This window comes from Littorina saxatilis, linkage group LG11 (assembly GCF_037325665.1).
Source record: "Littorina saxatilis isolate snail1 linkage group LG11, US_GU_Lsax_2.0, whole genome shotgun sequence".
NCBI lineage: Eukaryota > Metazoa > Mollusca > Gastropoda > Littorinimorpha > Littorinidae > Littorina > Littorina saxatilis.
In genome coordinates this window covers 22,038,885-22,056,631 of record NC_090255.1, presented here as the reverse complement: position 1 = coordinate 22,056,631, position 17,747 = coordinate 22,038,885, and the positions used below count along the sequence as shown (strand labels likewise).

Below are 17,747 nucleotides of genomic sequence, written 5' to 3'. Positions count from 1 at the left end.
GACTGTACATACACTCAGCAAGAAAAAGAAAGACTAAATGCAAATTTCATACACAACCCTATAGCTCAATCAAAACTGAAGCAACTATACAAAAAAAAAGACACATTCAAAGAACAAATCTAACTTCACCTCTAACAGTCTATAAAGATGGCAAGGACAATTTACAAGGATTCGCGAAAAAGATGCGTTTTAAGGGAACTGCGGAAAGAGTCCTTAGAAGCAGAATGGCGAACGGAGGAAGGGAGAGAATTCCAGACAATGGCAGCCGCAGAAGCAAACGAGCGATCTCCAAAAGAAGGCAAGCTTCGCTCGAGAGTTTCCAGTTTGCGACTGTCAGCGCGTGAGCGGAGGTTGTAGTCAGAGGGATTGTCATATGTGACGAGCAGTTCCTTGAGGTATTTAGGGCCATCTTCAAATTTGGCAGAGAAACAGATACAAGCAAGCTTGTATCTGATACGAGCGGACACGGGAAGCCAATGAAGGGAACGAAGAAGTGGTGTGACATGATCAAACTTCTTAGAACGATATATCAATTTGGCGGCAGAGTTTTGTACCTTTTGGAGTGACTCGACAAGTTTTTGATCACAGCCATAGAACAGGCTGTTGCAATAGTCTATTCTGGATAGAACTAGAGAACAGGCTAGAGTTTGATCGGCTTGGGGGGTAAGATAGTGGCGGATAGAACTGATTTTCCTTACGTTACTGTACGCAATTGTGCGGATGTTCTGGACGTGCTGGGAAAGGTTGAGGAAGTGGTCGAAGGTAACGCCAAGATTAGTCACAGAAGAGACAAAGTTGACGTCGCTATCACCGACATGAATGCTAGAAGGCAAAGAATTTTCAGGGAAAGATCTGTACTGGGACCTGACAAGCATGGATTCAGTTTTCGAGTCGTTTAGCTGTAGTTTGTTAGCCGTCATCCATGCCTTTACAGCAACAACACAGTCTTCCATTTCACTCACAGTGGTATCAATTTGATCAATCTCACTGTCTTTGTACAACTGGTTGTCGTCTGCAAAGGCGTGGTGATCGATAGGATACTGTTTGACGAGGTTAAAGAGGGGGTTCATGTACAAAACAAAAAGAACTGGACCCAACACGGATCCCTGGGGAACACCGAACTGAAGGACTGTGGATTCCGAACTGATGCCGTTTACCACGACTGTTTGAATCCTATCCACACACAGACACAAGTCGTATCTATGGTAACCGGGTGAGAACCAAAAGGTCGAGGATCAAAAGGTCGAGCCACAAAAGGTCGAGGACATTTGGTCAAGAGTCAGAAGGTCGAGTGCGACAAAAGGTCGAGGGTGACAAAAGGTCAACAGCAAAACGTCTAAGGGACAAAAGGTCGAGGATTGAAAAAGGTCGAGGATTAAAAATTTTCATTTCATTTTCAGTGTCCATTCTTAAAAAAAATTGTAATGGTAATCAGGTCATCCTTATCTTATCCTAATAGTTTTGCAACAAACAAAGCTTCCTTATTATGCATCTCGGCAAGAACATTCCTTCAGTCGAAGTCAGTATAGTGTTCGTAGCCTAGGATACCTTCCAGATTCGCTGGAATAAAGGGGATTATTTTTTTATATTCCAGGTACGCCATTATACGTGGAATGTTCGACGCCTGTTTCTTCCATTTCTGCTACACTAATGCTGTCGCTAGGAAACACAGGCACGCGCTCATGAAGCGCGCGCTACCTTCTGATTGGCTGACAGTGGGAGAGACGCTCGGGCAGAAGAGAAGCGTGCCCACTGATTGGTGGGGGCCTCCAGGACTTCTATTTTGGGCTAACCCTTCTGAGGTGAGATACAGTTTTGTTGTGGTGAAATGGCCTCAGGGCTCTTTTCTCTGAGTATAGTAGAATTGTCCTCTAATATCTGCTTTTGTTGTTGCTGTTGCTCCCTACAACTACAAGATTTGTTTGGCCAGATTAGATTTTCAATTAGATGTATTAATTGAATTGTCGCAGAGACCTTGACATTTGACACTTCTCAACGTAATGAAAACATGCTGACAATTACAGTACTTTGTACCCATATTGGCGATATGCACGCGGTATTCCGAGAGCTGCATGGTACCTTGACAAAGACCATGTGCCCTTCAGAAAACCACCTGATTCTTTGCAGCCAATTTATTGAGGTGCCGGGAGCTTTTATGCGTGTGCGTGCGTGCGTGTATGTGTGTGCGTGTGTGTGTGTTTTGTGTGTGTGTGTGTGTGTGTGTGTGTGTGTGTTCGTGACTTGAGGTGAGGAAGCTTTTGAGTGCACGTTGCTAGTTATAGTGAATGTATTTTTTAAATACTGTCAAGTGTCGTTTTTAAATTGATGTCGTTGAGCAGTTTGTATAGATGCGTGTGTTGGTGAACCTGGCTGGATTGAACAAATTCCCAACCTTGGGCAATTAAAGATTCTGTATTGTGTATGTCATTTAGGCTGCCAATTTTCCCTTCAACCCCATCACAAAGTCGAGTGAACATTTTCCAAATCACCGTGAACATTCTCATGGAAACCGTCCGGGCTTGTGATACTAGGGGTTGTATCTTTGCCACCTCCTGCTGGGGATAATCCACAAAAACTACTCATTTCCCTACAAATCTGAAAGTCATATAACAGGGATGACCAAATCGTCCGCCCAATCGCCAGGGGCGAGTAAACTCGCCCGGCTGGAATATTCTGTACCAATGTAACACTTTTTATTGTAATATCGAGTTTTCAAAGCCATAATTATAAGCACTCTGATGCAGAAACTGCGGTACGTACTGGGCCAGCGGAATTTCTCGCGGGCTATTAACTTTCTTGAAGTTACTCGTCCGGTTGGTGAGTTAAACTTTTGAGATTTGGCCATCCCTGTATCACTAATCACAATAAGGAAGCAAGGCTCGCTTTTTTCTCCGACAGGCAGCACCCAAGACATTCAAGATAACCAAGACAAGTTGGGCTCCAAGGCTAGAAAATTCGAGTGAAGTTTAGGTTCGTTAATATGAACACTAGTCTGGTTTATAACCCCCCCTCCCCCCAATCAGTTTGAATTTGATCACGAGACGTCATGTAGACACATACACACATTTGCACACGCACACGGCAGTCAGAAACACAACGACGCCCACTTACACACTAACACACACCCTTATTAGCGGGGGTGAAAGCGTGGTGGCCAGTGACTCAGAACGAACACAAGCCAACGCTCGAAGTTCGATTGCCCTACTTTTCTTTTCTGTTTCCTTAAAGGCACAGTGCAGCTCACAGCCTTCGTTTTGTGTTTTTGTTGCAGCTGAGTGCATTTACAATTCAAAAACCCTCCTATGGTAGTAAAACAAACCCAAAACTACCCAACGACGACATCTGTGAAGCTCAACAGTTTCTTGTTCACGCGAGTGCATAAATTAACCTAGTTATTACGTGGTGTTTGGTCTTAGTTCGATTCAACTGAGTGATTCCGGCCTCCATTTTGTTTTACACAAACTCATGATGACGTCTGACATAGTTTGCTTGTGACGTGTCTTTTTGTGCATGATGTGGTGATCTACCTGATCTAAATTTAAATCCAAAAATAGGCCAAGACCAGCCGGGTCCGAGTACGAAATTAATTCGGAAAAAAATCGCAGTTCTTGACTCTTTGGGTGCAAGTCAATGAAACTTGGTAGTTCTAACGGATAGCTGCCTGAGGTATGACTAAAAGCCCCAGGCCCGGGGCTCCGTGCACCTGGATTTGACAAGTTCAGTACCTTTAACAAAAAAAAATCATTGCATTTACCTGCTGGTTAACACTCGGTATGATCTGGGTCAGTGGAACATAACTGCTCACAGCGACACCCACACAATGACAGCAGCAGTTTCCACACTGGGTATTGTTGCAGATTTTAGCGCGCTTTCCACGATTTTTTAAAGCACGAAATGCATGATATGTCCGAAAGGATTTTTGCCCTACTTTGATACGTGACATGGTATCTAACGAGCAGTTTTTACAACATTCCTCTGCGTGACTTATCTCGATAGGGATAGGCGAGGTCGGGGTACGTGACGCAATATCTAAACCTCCCTATTGACTCTTCTACGTTACGTAGCTGGTCAAGCCTAAACGTCTGAACTCTCAACCCATTTTCAACTAGAGTAAGCACTCACGCGTCCTCATGGGTTTGGTACTATCCATTTAAGCCAATAGAAAAAGTGTGTACATCCCTCATGATACTGTTTATAATAATAATAATAATAATAATAATAATAATAATAATTGTCAGTAAGTACTGGTGTCACATGACTGATGTGAACCAGTTGATTGGCTAATGGCGATGCGCTTAAATCTGTTAGCGCACTCTTGGAGTGCGCTAACTTTTCCACAGAGCGTATTCTTACGCCCTTTGCCAAAGCGAGACTGTACTCTCATCCTCAGAATTAATTAATGACATGTAGCTTATATTCTCCACAATACCAAATGACCATAAATTCCCTGCTTCTCAATTAAAGCAGAAGTGGGGTTTTTTTTCTGACAGATTGCATGTGCCTGTGCCACAGTGGGACTCATCTAAAAATAGAAGCCGCTGTATTTCATCTCATTTTTGCTGACTTGCATAGATTCTTCTCATAATATGCCGTGTTAGTGGCATGTAACTTATCATCCACATTACCAAATGATGAGTTAGTATACAATTCCCAGCGGCTAACAGAAAACACAAGTGTTATTCTGATAACGTACACAGCATTTGGAAGACTGATTCGATCGACTCTAGCAGACTACACTGACTGAAATACGACTGCATCAGTTCAGTAAATGAATGGTTTCCGAATTATTATTTCAAGGCAAGAACAATCGTAATCGAAAACGTGTAGGGTTCAGAACGTTCTTACCATATAATTCTGCCTTATTCGTGCAGACTCAGTGACAGTGCAGACTGCAGTGGTTCGATTGTTCTAGCCTAGCAGTAGCAGACGACATAAACCCCGCTCAGCAAATTAACATGTTGGGCAAATGTGAACGAAAAAACGATGGGGATATAATACGTGTAGGGTTCAGAGCATTCTTACCGTTCATATTTAGTATCAGACTCCCCGATGAGTGAAGATACAACACGAGATATATGCCACATTTATTTTGAAAATGTGCGAACTGTCGAGTCCTTCGTGGGGTAAGTCAATTCAAGGGGAGTCACTCCGCACAGTCAATCCATCGACGCTCGACTGAAGGTTTCGAATCGCGAAAAATGAAGAGCACAGTCCTTTCTCCGAGTTCAAATGAGGTCTCTCTGAAAGATCATCACTGTTCAGCTATAACGCTACACTGGAATTTACCAACAGAAATTAAAATGCGTGTGACGAAAGCACGACACACTTGAGACACCGGCCCACACAAAAGTAGATCTTACTGTACACGACCTGACCACACAGTTATGCCTATTCAAATGCGCGTAGCAAAGTGTGCGTTTGGAATCTTCTTTTTTCTGTGGCGGTACTGACAATATCGTTATTGAAACAATCCCAGTGCACTAAGGGATTTATAGAGCAAATCTCGAAAATAATTATTGAACTCAGCGCTATGCGCTTCGTTCAATAATGAATTTTCTCGATTTGCTCTATAAATCCCTTAGTGCACTGGGATGTCTCAATAACTTAAATAATAATAATTGTCAGTAAGTACTGGTGTCACATGACTGATGTGAACCAGTTGATTAGCTAATGGCGATGCGCTAAAACTGTTAGCGCACTCTTGGAGTGCGCTAACTTTTCCACAGAGCGTATTCTTCCGCCCTTTGCCGGCCTAAGCGAGACTGTGCTCTCATCCTCAGAATTAATTAATGACATGTAGCTTATATTCTCCACAATACCAAATGACCATAAATTCCCTGCTTCTCAATTAAAGCAGAAGTGGGTTTTTTTCTGACAGATTGCATGTGCCTGTGCCAGTGCCAGTGATCTAAAAATAGAAGCCGCTGTGTTTCATCTAATTTTTGCCGACTTGCATAGATTCTTCTCATATGCCGTGTTAGTGGCATGTAGCTTATCATCCACATTACCAAATGATGAGTTAGTATACAATTCCCAGCGGCTAACAGAAAACACAAGTGTTATTCCGATAACGTACCAGCTAGACCAGTTTGGAAGACTGACTCGATCGACTCTGTAGCAGACTACACAGAAATACGACTACATCAGTTCAGTAAATGAATGGTTTCCGAATTATTATTTCAAGGCAAGAACACTCGTAATCGAAAACGTGTAAGGTTCAGAACGTTCTTACCATATATAAGACTTATTACCAGCCTGCCTCATGCGTGCAGACTCAGTGCAGACTGCAGTGGTTCGATTGCCCAGCTAGGTAACCTAGCAGACGACATTAACCCCACTCAGCAAATTAACATGTTGGGCAAATGTGAACGAAAAAACGATGGGGATATAATACGTGTCATTTTACATTTTACATTTTATATCTTTGACAAAGTTCATCGGATGTGATTGAAACTTTGTAGGATTATTCTTTACATCAAAGTATTTACATCTGTAGCCTTTTACGAACGTTATCAGAAAAACAAGGGAGATAACTAGCCTTTTCTGTTCGGCAACACACAACTTAACGTTGGGCTTTTCTCGGAAACTATAAAAGTGACCGGGCTCAAATTTTATGTGAACGTGACTCATTGTGTTGTGAATAGCAATTTCTTCCTGTCCATCTGATGCCTCATATAATATTCAGAACTGCGAAAGTGACTCGATCGAGCGTTTGCTCTTCTTGTTTGTAAAGATTTTAGTCAAGCAGCATGTAAGAAATGTTAAGTCCTTTGTACTGGAAACTTGCATTCTCCCAGTAAGGTCATATATTGTACTACGTTGCAAGCCCCTGGAGCAATTTTTTATTAGTGCTTTTGTGAACAAGAAACAATTAACAAGTGGCTCTATCCCATAACCCCCCCCCCCCCTTTTCCCCGTCGCGATATAACCTTGAACGGTTGAAAACGAAGTTAAACACCAAATAAATAAATAAATAAAGAAAGTACTCATGTGTGGACGTCACTGTTTGTATAAGCTTGGAGTACACTCTTTGACTGCAATTTATGTTTCTTATAATTATGGTCAAACGCGTCCTATTTATTTTCCATATAAGGTAAAAGGTAATATAAAGCTTTTAAGTAAACTCTTTGACTGCAATTTATGTTCCTTATATATATGGTCAAACACGTCATTTTTATTTTCCACACGAGGTAAAAGGTAATATTAAGCTTTTTATTCTTTGACAGCAATTTTTGTTCCGTATATGGTCAAACTTTCTTTCTTTCTTTATTTGGTGTTTTACGTCGTTTTCAACCACGAAGGTTATATCGCGACGGGGGAAGAGGGGGGGGGGGGGGGGATGGGATAGAGCCACTTGTCAATTGTTTCTTGTTCACAAAAGCACTAATCAAAATTTTCTCCAGGGGCTTGCAACGTAGTACAATATATTACCTTACTGGGAGAATGCAAGTTTCCAGTACAAAGGACTTAACATATATATGGTCAAACGCGTCATTTTCAATTTCCATATAAGGAAAAAGGCGATATAAAGCTTTTTAGTAAACTCTTTGACTGCAATTTATGTTCCTTATATATATGGTCAAACACGTCATTTTTATTTTCCATATGAGGTAAAAGGTAATATAAAGCTTTTTAGTAAACTCTTTGACTGCAATTTGTGTTCCGTATATGGTCAAACGCGTCATTTTAATTTCCACATAAGGAAAAAGGCGATATAAAGCTTTTTAGTAAACTATTTGACTGCAATTTATGTTCCTTATAATTTATGGTCAAACGCGTCATTTTTAATTTCAATACAAGGTAAAAGGTGGTATAAAGCTTTGGAAAAATTGGGGAAACCATGCTGTAACTTTCTGAGCATGCATTTTGGAGAGCTAAACCAACTGAGAATGCACACAAAAGTCGGCAAAAATCACTTTACATTTTATTTTTAGCTGCGCATGAATCTTCAATGACCAACGTGTAGAAATAAAAATGGACCCCAAACGAAAGGGGATTTTTTTTACCAGTTCTAACCAAAATGTCCAGTCCCACCACACTAGAATGTTCCTACGCCAGCTGTATTCGTTGTCATGGTCTTGGAGAAAAGGATATTTCTTACATTATGCTCGTTTAAAACTGATATAGTACACACAACACTTAAGTTCTATCGTCTGCATCGAACAAGGTGCAGATTGTACTTGTGTCGTGAGATTAAGATAATTTCTAATCAGCCACTTACTTTCTGTATCCTTATCCCTATGTGTTGCAAGATCGTTTCTCTTTACTTTACACCAGGTTCACCACATACTTTCATCAGATGTGAACGTCAGCGAATCAGACTATTTCACTGAAGAGAGCGACCTTGGCATTGGTGACGTCACATTTTCGAAAACAACTTGCATTTCTTTTTCAAAATACGTCATGTTTGAGAGATGGGCTGTTTCTCCAGATTGTGGTTTATGCACAGATTAGAATAGAAGCTGAGAAATATGCAGTGGAATGATCGAACTACTTTCAAGCGCAGCGTAACTAAAAGTGCGCATTGTGAACGCACTTCTTGGGGCCCTGTATGGGATGTAAGTAGACGTAGCATTGAGTCCAACAAACAACATAGAGAATACTACATGGCTTGCTGTGTCGTACGAGCTATTTTGTTAATATTGAACTGAGAGCGAAAGCGAGCTGTTCACTATTTAAAAAAGCAACAAGTGTAAATCTGGTACGACACAGCAATTTGTTTGTTTGTTTGTTTGTTTGCTTAACGCCCAGCCGACCACGAAGGGCCATATCAGGGCGGTGCTGCTTTGACATATAACGTGCGCCACACACAAGACAGAAGTCGCAGCACAGGCTTCATGTCTCACCCAGTCACATTATTCTGACACCGGACCAACCAGTCCTAGCACTAACCCCATAATGCCAGACGCCAGGCGGAGCAGCCACTAGATTGCAAATTTTAAAGTCTTAGGTATGACCCGGCCGGGGTTCGAACCCACGACCTCCCGATCACGGGGCGGACGCCTTACCACTAGGCCAACCGACGACACAGCAAGCCATGTAGTATTCTGTTTATCCTACATACTGTACTCTTACGTTTATTCTACATACGTGAGTGAGACCACTCATGAGATAATATCGTTCAAACCACACGTGTGTATATCATGTAAATGAGGTCATGTCAACAAGTTTGACAGGGACCTGCTTTTCTACTATTTATGATGACAGAGTCACCGAGACAAACGTCATTATGGAAACCCTTTTACGCTTATGCTGTTTCTCCTGGTAGAAGTTTTAGAACTTTCACGTCATGCTACACTTTCTAGAGTGACGTGTCTTTGCTTTGACGTCAAAGATTGCACAAGGCTTTGGAAAAGATGAGGTTCCAGAAGAAGCCACGTCCATTCGGACGCCTCCACAGCGAGACGTTTTGAGTGAAATACACTTAAGTACAGTATGTATTAATATTTTTACTAAAATCAAGTACAGCAATAGAGGCGTCTCAACCCATGAGCTATCGAGGTTTTGGGCTTGTTGCTGGGTGGTTATTTGTTTGGTTGCTGGGTGTTTACCTAAAAGCTAAACACCCCTTGTAGTTTACAGATGTAAAGAAGCAGAGCGGGGAATTATAAACTGTAATATAAAGAACAGAACATGTGTGTTTTCCCTTGCTCTTAGCCAAATCACGGTGTGTCAACTGATTCCGGCTAATATCGTTCGTGCGCCGGATGTTTCCGTTCAAACAGCGTCGTGTTCGGCACTTGTTCCTGGAAATAAATTGCGGTACATCCTGTGGGCAGCGCACATTCGTGATATTGCAATGATTAGGTAGAAAATTGATTGGGCTATTTGTACAATAAATACCAATGAGCTGGTCGACCTCATGATTGCACATGCGCGTCACGTAGCTCATCTTATTAATTTCAAGCAAAGAAAAGACGTTATTTTCGGTCAGATGACGCACATAGTGGTCAGGTATTAGTTCCCGTTCCTGGTGCCACAGACGTGCTAAGCAGCTACTGTCTGTCCTTGATGTTCGTGACGTGATTTGTAAAAATGTTTTACATATCTCGGGGCGCGCCCCGTGATTTGTAAAACAATTATTACAAATCACGGGTCAACAGCATCAGATAAGGATAGACGATGAAAGTTCACCGACATTTAATCGACAAACTCAAAAAAACGTCATCAATCGAGAAACGTGGGCGAATACAATTACACAAGCGCAATTTTTATTAATTTATGTATTTATTTATTTACCTATTTATCTATTAAGTATTTATTTATTCATTTGTCTGTGTATTTAAGTTTGTATTGAATGGTGCATTTATTAATTTATTTTAATTTTTAAAAATTTTTGTTTTAGAAAAAAACACTTTTTCAAGTACATTTTGGTTGAAAGTACTGCTAACTGTCCTTAATCTTATTCCTATTGCTGGTGCAGTTCTTCAATACCCAAGTTGATAAGCAACAAATGGTACGGGGAGAGAAAGTTATGTTTGTGAGACTAAAAAAACTTCATGATGCATGACGAACACTACAGTGCAGATACTCGGAAGGTATTATTTGGGCCCGCCTGGACAAGTTTCACTTTTTAAGGGAGATCAAGATTTTTTTTTTAAAGATTCGGACGAAGAAGTGTGAAAATATATGAGCTTTTTAGAACCATCCTCATTTAACTGTGATAGACCGAAATGTAAACAGTGCAGTTTTTAGTAAAACACTGCAGCGACAACGGCGTGTCTCCACTGGTAACCCCAACTGAGCGAAATATAGGATCTAGGTCAAAGTTTGCCTCAACTTCCACAGCGGCAACTCGTCTACAAGCCATAACAAAACCGACGAGAGTTATTTCCGAACTTCGTCTATTTTCATCCACAACAATCACTTCTCTTTTTCTCAGTACAGTCTCTCATCTCGAATCCCAGCTTTCAAGAAGCCAGAAAGTAATGCACTAGTCTGGTGACACGACAATTTTGTCTGGTCATTTGATCTTTTGGTCTTCAGTCCCAGCAACACTACAGCAAATGAGGGACGAAATTCTGCACTAGGAAGCACGTGTCCTCGCCTTTTTCAGACCGTCGTCTCCCCGGCGGAAGTGAGACTACTGGCGCCTCCCTAACAAAAGAGTTCTCCTGAGAGTTCACTCCGCAAACATGGACGCATCTTTTATGGAATGAGAGGGCTGGGGCCGTGGTAATAACATATATCCCTTATTGCACACCGGTGTCGCTGAGAACATTCGATAATAATTTCATCATCTGATATTAGACACAAGATGACGTTTTTTTGTCGTCGCTAGCTTGACCTCTCTCCGTCCCTAAAGTGGCAATAATGGTCCCATGGACTGGCTACCAACCGGAAGAAGAAGAAGAAGACATTTTCAACGACAACAAGCGGAAGAAGCCACATCTCAAAAGTCAGAAAATGTTTCTTGATGGCAAAGACCTCGACCATTTCAAAATAGACGAGGGACCTTCTTCTTGTTCAGAGTTCGACGGGACGAGTGATCTTCCTTTTGCTTTATTCACGTGCATCTGTTACCACCATGATGTTAATAGGCATATTATGTTTGCCTGAGCCAGTTATAGAGGACAACCCGTAATCGTTTGCAATGTCTTTTTTACACCCCCGGTATAGGGGTGTGTATAGGATTCGGTCGATGTGTTTGTTTGTTTGTTTGTGTTCGCATACAGATCTCAAGAATGAACGGACCGATCGTCACCAAACTTGGTGAACAGGTTCCATACATTCCTGAGACGGTCCTTACAAAAATTGGGACCGGTCAAACACACGGTCAGGGAGTTATTGGTGGATTAAGATTCTACAAGGACTTATAGAGGGACATATTAATGGTCAAAGGGAAATAACCTTCTCAGTTGGTGGCAGTGAGAATGGTAAGGACGGGGGTGTTTTTCCTACCTCGGAGGAATTTCTTGTTTCTTGTCAACAACAAGGTATAATCGTGAACTGAAGCGTTGTAAAATTCAGAGAAGTTCTTCTGATATAATCTGAGCTTTTTGTGTGTGTATAATTTACTTGTTATAATATTTTGTCAATTATATTTTCACATAGACCGGGGATCAAGACGATGTGATGGTGTATGTCTGTGTGTGTGGGTGTGTGTGTGTGTCTGTGTGTCTGTGTGTGTGTGTGTGTGTGTGTGTGTGTGTGTGTCTGTGTGTGTGTGTATGTCTGTGTGTGTGTGTGTGTGTGTGTGTGTGTGTGTGTCTGTGTGTGTGTGTGTCTGTGTGTGTGTCTGTGTGTGTGTGTGTCTCTGTGTGTGTCTGTGTGTGTGTGTCTGTGTCTGTGTGTGTGTGTCTGTGTGTGTGTGTCTGTGTGTGTGTGTCTGTGTGTGTGTCTCTGTGTGTGTGTGTTTGTGTGTGTGTGTCTGTGTGTGTGTGTGTGTGTGTGTGTCTGTGTGTGTGTGTGTGTGTGTGTGTGTGTGTGTGTGTGTGTGTGTGTGTGTGTGTGTGTGTCTGTGTGTGTGTGTGTTACGGAAGGAACTTAAAGGATGCGTTTTATTTACTTCTGCTTTACAAGCAAAACTTGGTGCAGCCATTTTGAATAAAGCTAGTCGAAAGAAATACCAAAATGAAAGATCGTCGTCAGCATAAAGATTCCCTGTTGATTTAAAGGTCCTCGTCTACATTTTTGCTTTTTTTTCAATAACCCCACGGGTTAGATTTTGCTGAAAAATTATGTCAGAACCATGGGGAAAAAAAGTTATCGAAAAAAAATATGTATAAAAAAAGTGACACGTATTACTTCCAATGTTTATGTCTGTCATGTGAGGGTTTGTGCAGGGAAACGCCATTATAGGCACTCTCTCTTTAAACGATTGCATAAACTTGGACATGTTGCTGTTCGCTCAAGTTTGTCTGCATCTGTTTGTTTGTCCGTCTGCGGTTTCTCTCTCTCTCTCTCTCTGTCTCTGTCTCTCTCTCACTGTCTCTCTCACTGTCTCTCTCACTGTCTCTCTCTCACTGCCTCTCTCTCTCTCACTGTCTCTCTCACACTGTCTAAAGCAGATCACTGCTTACTCTATTACCATCGTTAAATAAAGAAATGTTCTTGTTCTCGTTCTTGTTCTCTCTCACTGTCTCTCTGTCTGCCTGTCTCTCTGTTTGTGTATCTGCTCCCCCCCCCCCCCCTTCTCTCTCTCTTAGCAAAGTAACACGCGATTTTCTAATGATAGAAAGGTGAATGAAGTTCAAACAACCAACAAACAACTACAACAACAAAACAACAACATTTGCGATATTATTTTGAATAGTGCATTCGGTGAAAACAGCGGTAATTTCGTCAATATGTGTGCATGTAGTTGGTTTAAACATAAGTGTATTTTAACAAGGGTTACAATCATGACATGTATACAAAGTTCACAGAAACAGCAACAAGCTAGAAGCTTATAGTGGTGTTCCTGCATGACAGTACAACATAAGGCGGTAACGGGTGAAAAATTTGTCTAAATAAACCAAATCTATTAATAACGTAATGAACGTTGCATAATGATTATAAAGAAAGACAGTAAAGGAAGGAAGGAGGGAAAGAAGATGAATAAAAGAAAAGGGATGGGTAGGAGATGTGCATGTAGTTGAGGTGTTATTGATTATTTTACTGTTTCAAGAGATCTCATGGGATTTGTCACTGTTACTGGATGTTGCCCAGAGGCTAAAATCAAAACAGGCCCTTGTTGAATTCTATTTTGACACTAACAGAAATATTTAAATAAAAATTGGATTCACAGCAAAAATGTTGTGAACCATGTGTCATTGAAACCTTTTTTTCGTGACATTCGCAACAGCCTAGCGTGAGTAGCGACAAGGACGTTGGTCTTCAATCCTGAATTTTGGGGGTTCGATTTTTTTCCTCTTCACGTTTAGAAAAAAAGGTTAAAATCCTGCATAGAAGATAATAATATGCCTAGTGAAATCAAGACTGCTTTTCGGACAAGCTAATATCCACCACCAGCTTAGCCGAGACAATGATCAGCAGGAAATTAATGGCTGTCATCAACCCAGCGCATGCGTTCTTATCTGTTTAATTATCACTGAGAAAAAAAATCGGCTTGTATTTCTGCCGGAATCAATTCATTAATCTGGGCGAAGGTTAAAATCCTGGATAGAAGATAATAATATGCTAAGTGAAATTAAGACTGGTTTTCGCAAGGGTCATTGCGCCCCTTGCAATTTGTTAACTACAGTTGCAATAATGCATGGCCCATTTAAAAACAAGAAGAGCAAACGCTCGATCGAGTCACTTTCGCAGTTCTGAATATTATATGAGGCATCAGATGGACAGGAAGAAATTGCTATTCACAACACAATGAGTCACGTTCACATAAAATTTGAGCCCGGTCACTTTTATAGTTTCCGAGAAAAGCCCAACGTTAAGTTGTGTGTTGCCGAACAGAAAAGGCTAGTTATCTCCCTTGTTTTTCTGATAACGTTCGTAAAAGGCTACAGATGTAAATACTTTGATGTAAAGAATAATCCTACAAAGTTTCAATCACATCCGATGAACTTTGTCAAAGATATAAAATGTCGAATTTTTCCTTTGACGCTGACCTGTGACCTTGAAAAAGGTCAAAGGTCAACGAAACCATCGTTAAAGTGTAGAGGTCATTGGAGGTCACGACTAAACAAAATATGAGCCCGATCGCTTTGATAGTTTCCGAGAAAAGTCCAACGTTAAGGTGGTGTCTACGGACGGCCGGCCGGCCGGACAGACTAACACTGACCGATTACATAGAGTCACTTTTTCTCAAGTGACTCAAAAAAACCAACACCTTTAACGTGGATGTTTTTCTCTGACGTTTTGCAAGCTAGAGCTTTGAAACTTTACACAATTCGGGGGTTTTGTGACCTCCCGACTTGACCCAAGTCTGGTTGATCTTCGTTAAATTTCAGATCACATCGGGGTCATGTTCGGTTAATAAAATGGAAATGTATCAATTTCTTGAACATTTATTTTAAGCTAGAGCTTTGAAACTGTACACACTTTTTTTTTAGGTTTTTTTTGCGAGTAAGTCAGAATGACTTTCGTCAAATTCCAAGATCACAACAGAGTCATGTTCGGGTCAAAATATGAAAATAATCAATATCTTTCATATTTTGGAAGCTAGAGCTTTGAAATTTCATTCTCTTCTAGAAATTGGTGACCTCCCGACGTGACCAAAGTCTGGTAGACTCTCTTCAGATTTCAAAGTTACAGTAGGGTCAAGTTCGGGTAATAAAGAGGAACATTGTCATTTTCTTCAACTTTTTTTTTTAAAGCAAGAGCATTAATATACAGTGAGCTTGTGACCGACGACATTTACCGTACACATGTACTTTTGCGCATCCGTTTGAACTCGTGAACTCGTGGTACCTCTGTGCTATCGAGGATTTAAACCTGTACTATCGGGGATCCATTAAGGTTTCCGAGACTGTGTTTTGTCTGTATTGAAATGGTCTGGCGGAAGAGCCGATCCTTTAATTTGCATAGGTAAAATGATTGCTTTTCGGTACCCGACACCCCTCTGAGTTGAATTTGTTTTAACCTTGTGACGTAGGCACGCGGGATGTTGTGGGTTGGGGCATTTACTTTTCGCTGGTGCTTCGAACAGAACAGACGTGTCCAGTGAGCGGTCGCGTGGCAGGTTTGCTACGAGCAGAAAGGGAAGAGTAATGTGACTTTTCTGAGACGGAATGGCGGAATGTGCGACGGCGGGGTTTCGTTAGAGGGGTTCAGCTAGATTTTAGTAGACTGGGTTCAGTAGGCGGGGTCAGTTTCAGTTAGGTTCAGTAGACGGGGTTTCGTTAGAGGGGTTCAGTTAGATTTCAGTTGGATTTCAGTAGACGGGGTTTCAGTTAGGTTCAGAAGACGGGGTTTCGTTAGAGGGGTTCAGTTAGATTTTAGTTGGATTTAAGTAGACGGGGTTTCGTTAGAGGGGTTCAGTTAGATTTCAGTTGGATTTCAGTAGACGGGGTTTCAGTTAGGTTCAGAAGACGAGGTTTTAATTAGGTTTTGTTAGATTGTTTTTTGGGGGGATTGTTTTTAGGTTGTTTTTTACTTCGTTTGTTTAGATCAGAGTTTCATCGGGTCTTTTGATTTTTTAGACTATAGTTCTAGAGTGAGGATCTAGAGTATAGTTCTAGAGTGAGGATCTAGAGTATAGTTCTGGAGTATAGTTCTAGAGTGAGGATCTAGAGTATAGTTCTGGAGTATAGTTCTAGAGTGGAGATCTAGATTATAGTTCTGGAGTATAGTTCTAGAGTGAGGATCTAGAGTATAGTTCTGGAGTATAATTCTAGAGTGAGGATCTATAGAGTATAGTTCTGGAGTAAAGGATTTAGAGTATTGGTTTGTTTAAGTTTTAAAAGAGTAACACATTGGAAGTTTTGTATTGAAGGTAAACCCCTGTTTTCCCACACATTTCTCCTCACCATCATATGGAAATAAAGAACCTGGTAATTTAACCTGTGTCGTTTGTTTGATTGCCTGAGTTTGGAGAGAAAGGGGCACTCGGTTACATTTGACCCCGTGATCAGGGTAGGTAACATTTGGCACTCGGTTACAATACTCCCATGGTTTGATGACCTCCGAACAAAAGCCAAGTCTGGATGACCTGTCTCAACTGTCAAGGTCACAGTGGGGTCAAGTTTAGGTTAAAAAAAAATGTGTTCAACTTTTTCCGACTCAGATCTTTGAAACGTCCAACGCTTTATGGTTGGATGACTTCTCGACATGACTTCAGTCTTTTTGATCCTGGTCTTGTTTCCAGGTCCCCACAGTATGCTTGAGTTCGAGTCAGAAAGTTTAAAATTGTCATTGTCTTCAAAATCTATGAAGCTAGAGCAGCAGAAAATATGTTTCCGATTCATATTCATATTGGGTATGACAAATACGGAGTCGTATGAGCACTTGTTTTCTTCTTGATGAGTGATTTGGAACGTCATCCATCTTTCTTTCTTTGGTGTTTAACGTCGTTTTCAACCACGAAGGTTATATCGCGACGGGGAAAGGGGGGAGATGGGATAGAGCCACTTGTCAATTGTTCCTTGTTCACAAAAGCACTAATCAAAAATTTGCTCCAGGGGCTTGCAGCGTAGTACAATATATTACCTCACTGGGACGTCATCCATCTATCTGTTCGGAATCTGTTTATTCGAGGCTCATTCTAAGTGTTTGTACAAATCCCCAAACAAATATACTGCCAACGTTCCAAAATTCAGAATAAAAAAACCCTGGAAAGGTATGTTTTTGGAACATTTAATTATTATGACAAAACAAAGCGTAACGGTTCCTGATCTTCGACTCAGCGGTCTTTGAAGTGGACAGACAGACAAACACTTACGATGCAGAAGACGAACGAGCTTCTGGACAGCTTGTCAAATAAGTTTATTTTCTGTATAATAAGTGTTCTTCTTCTTCTTCCATTTAACGCCCAGGGTCAACATTCTGACTATTAGTGGCGCATTGAGACTTAATGCCGTGTGAGATGGAATTTTTTTTTTACTTTATTCCAAGTCCCACGGGTATTTGATGGACATTTTTATCTATGCCTATACAATTTTGCCAGGAAAGACCCTTTTGTCAATCGTGGGATCTTTAACGTGCACACCCCAATGTAGTGTACACGAAGGGACCTCGGTTTTTCGTCTCATCCGAAAGACTAGCACTTGAACCCACCACCTAGGTTAGGAAAGGGGGGAGAAAATTGCGGCCTGACCCAGGCCTGAACACGCAACCTCTCGCTTCCGAGCGCAAGTGCGTTACCACTC

The 17,747-nt window shown here is 41.3% G+C and overlaps 1 long non-coding RNA gene across 6 annotated transcripts in view; it reads left to right on the top strand.

Annotated features, from left to right (window-relative positions):
* Positions 1 to 17,747, top strand: part of LOC138980015 (uncharacterized) — a 33,458-nt gene that overhangs the window by 15,055 nt on the left and 656 nt on the right. For all 6 annotated transcript variants that reach the window (XR_011460210.1, XR_011460211.1, XR_011460212.1 and 3 more), the window contains one exon: positions 1,595 to 1,802. This is a non-coding gene — a long non-coding RNA (uncharacterized lncRNA). The remainder of the gene's footprint in view (positions 1 to 1,594; positions 1,803 to 17,747) is intronic.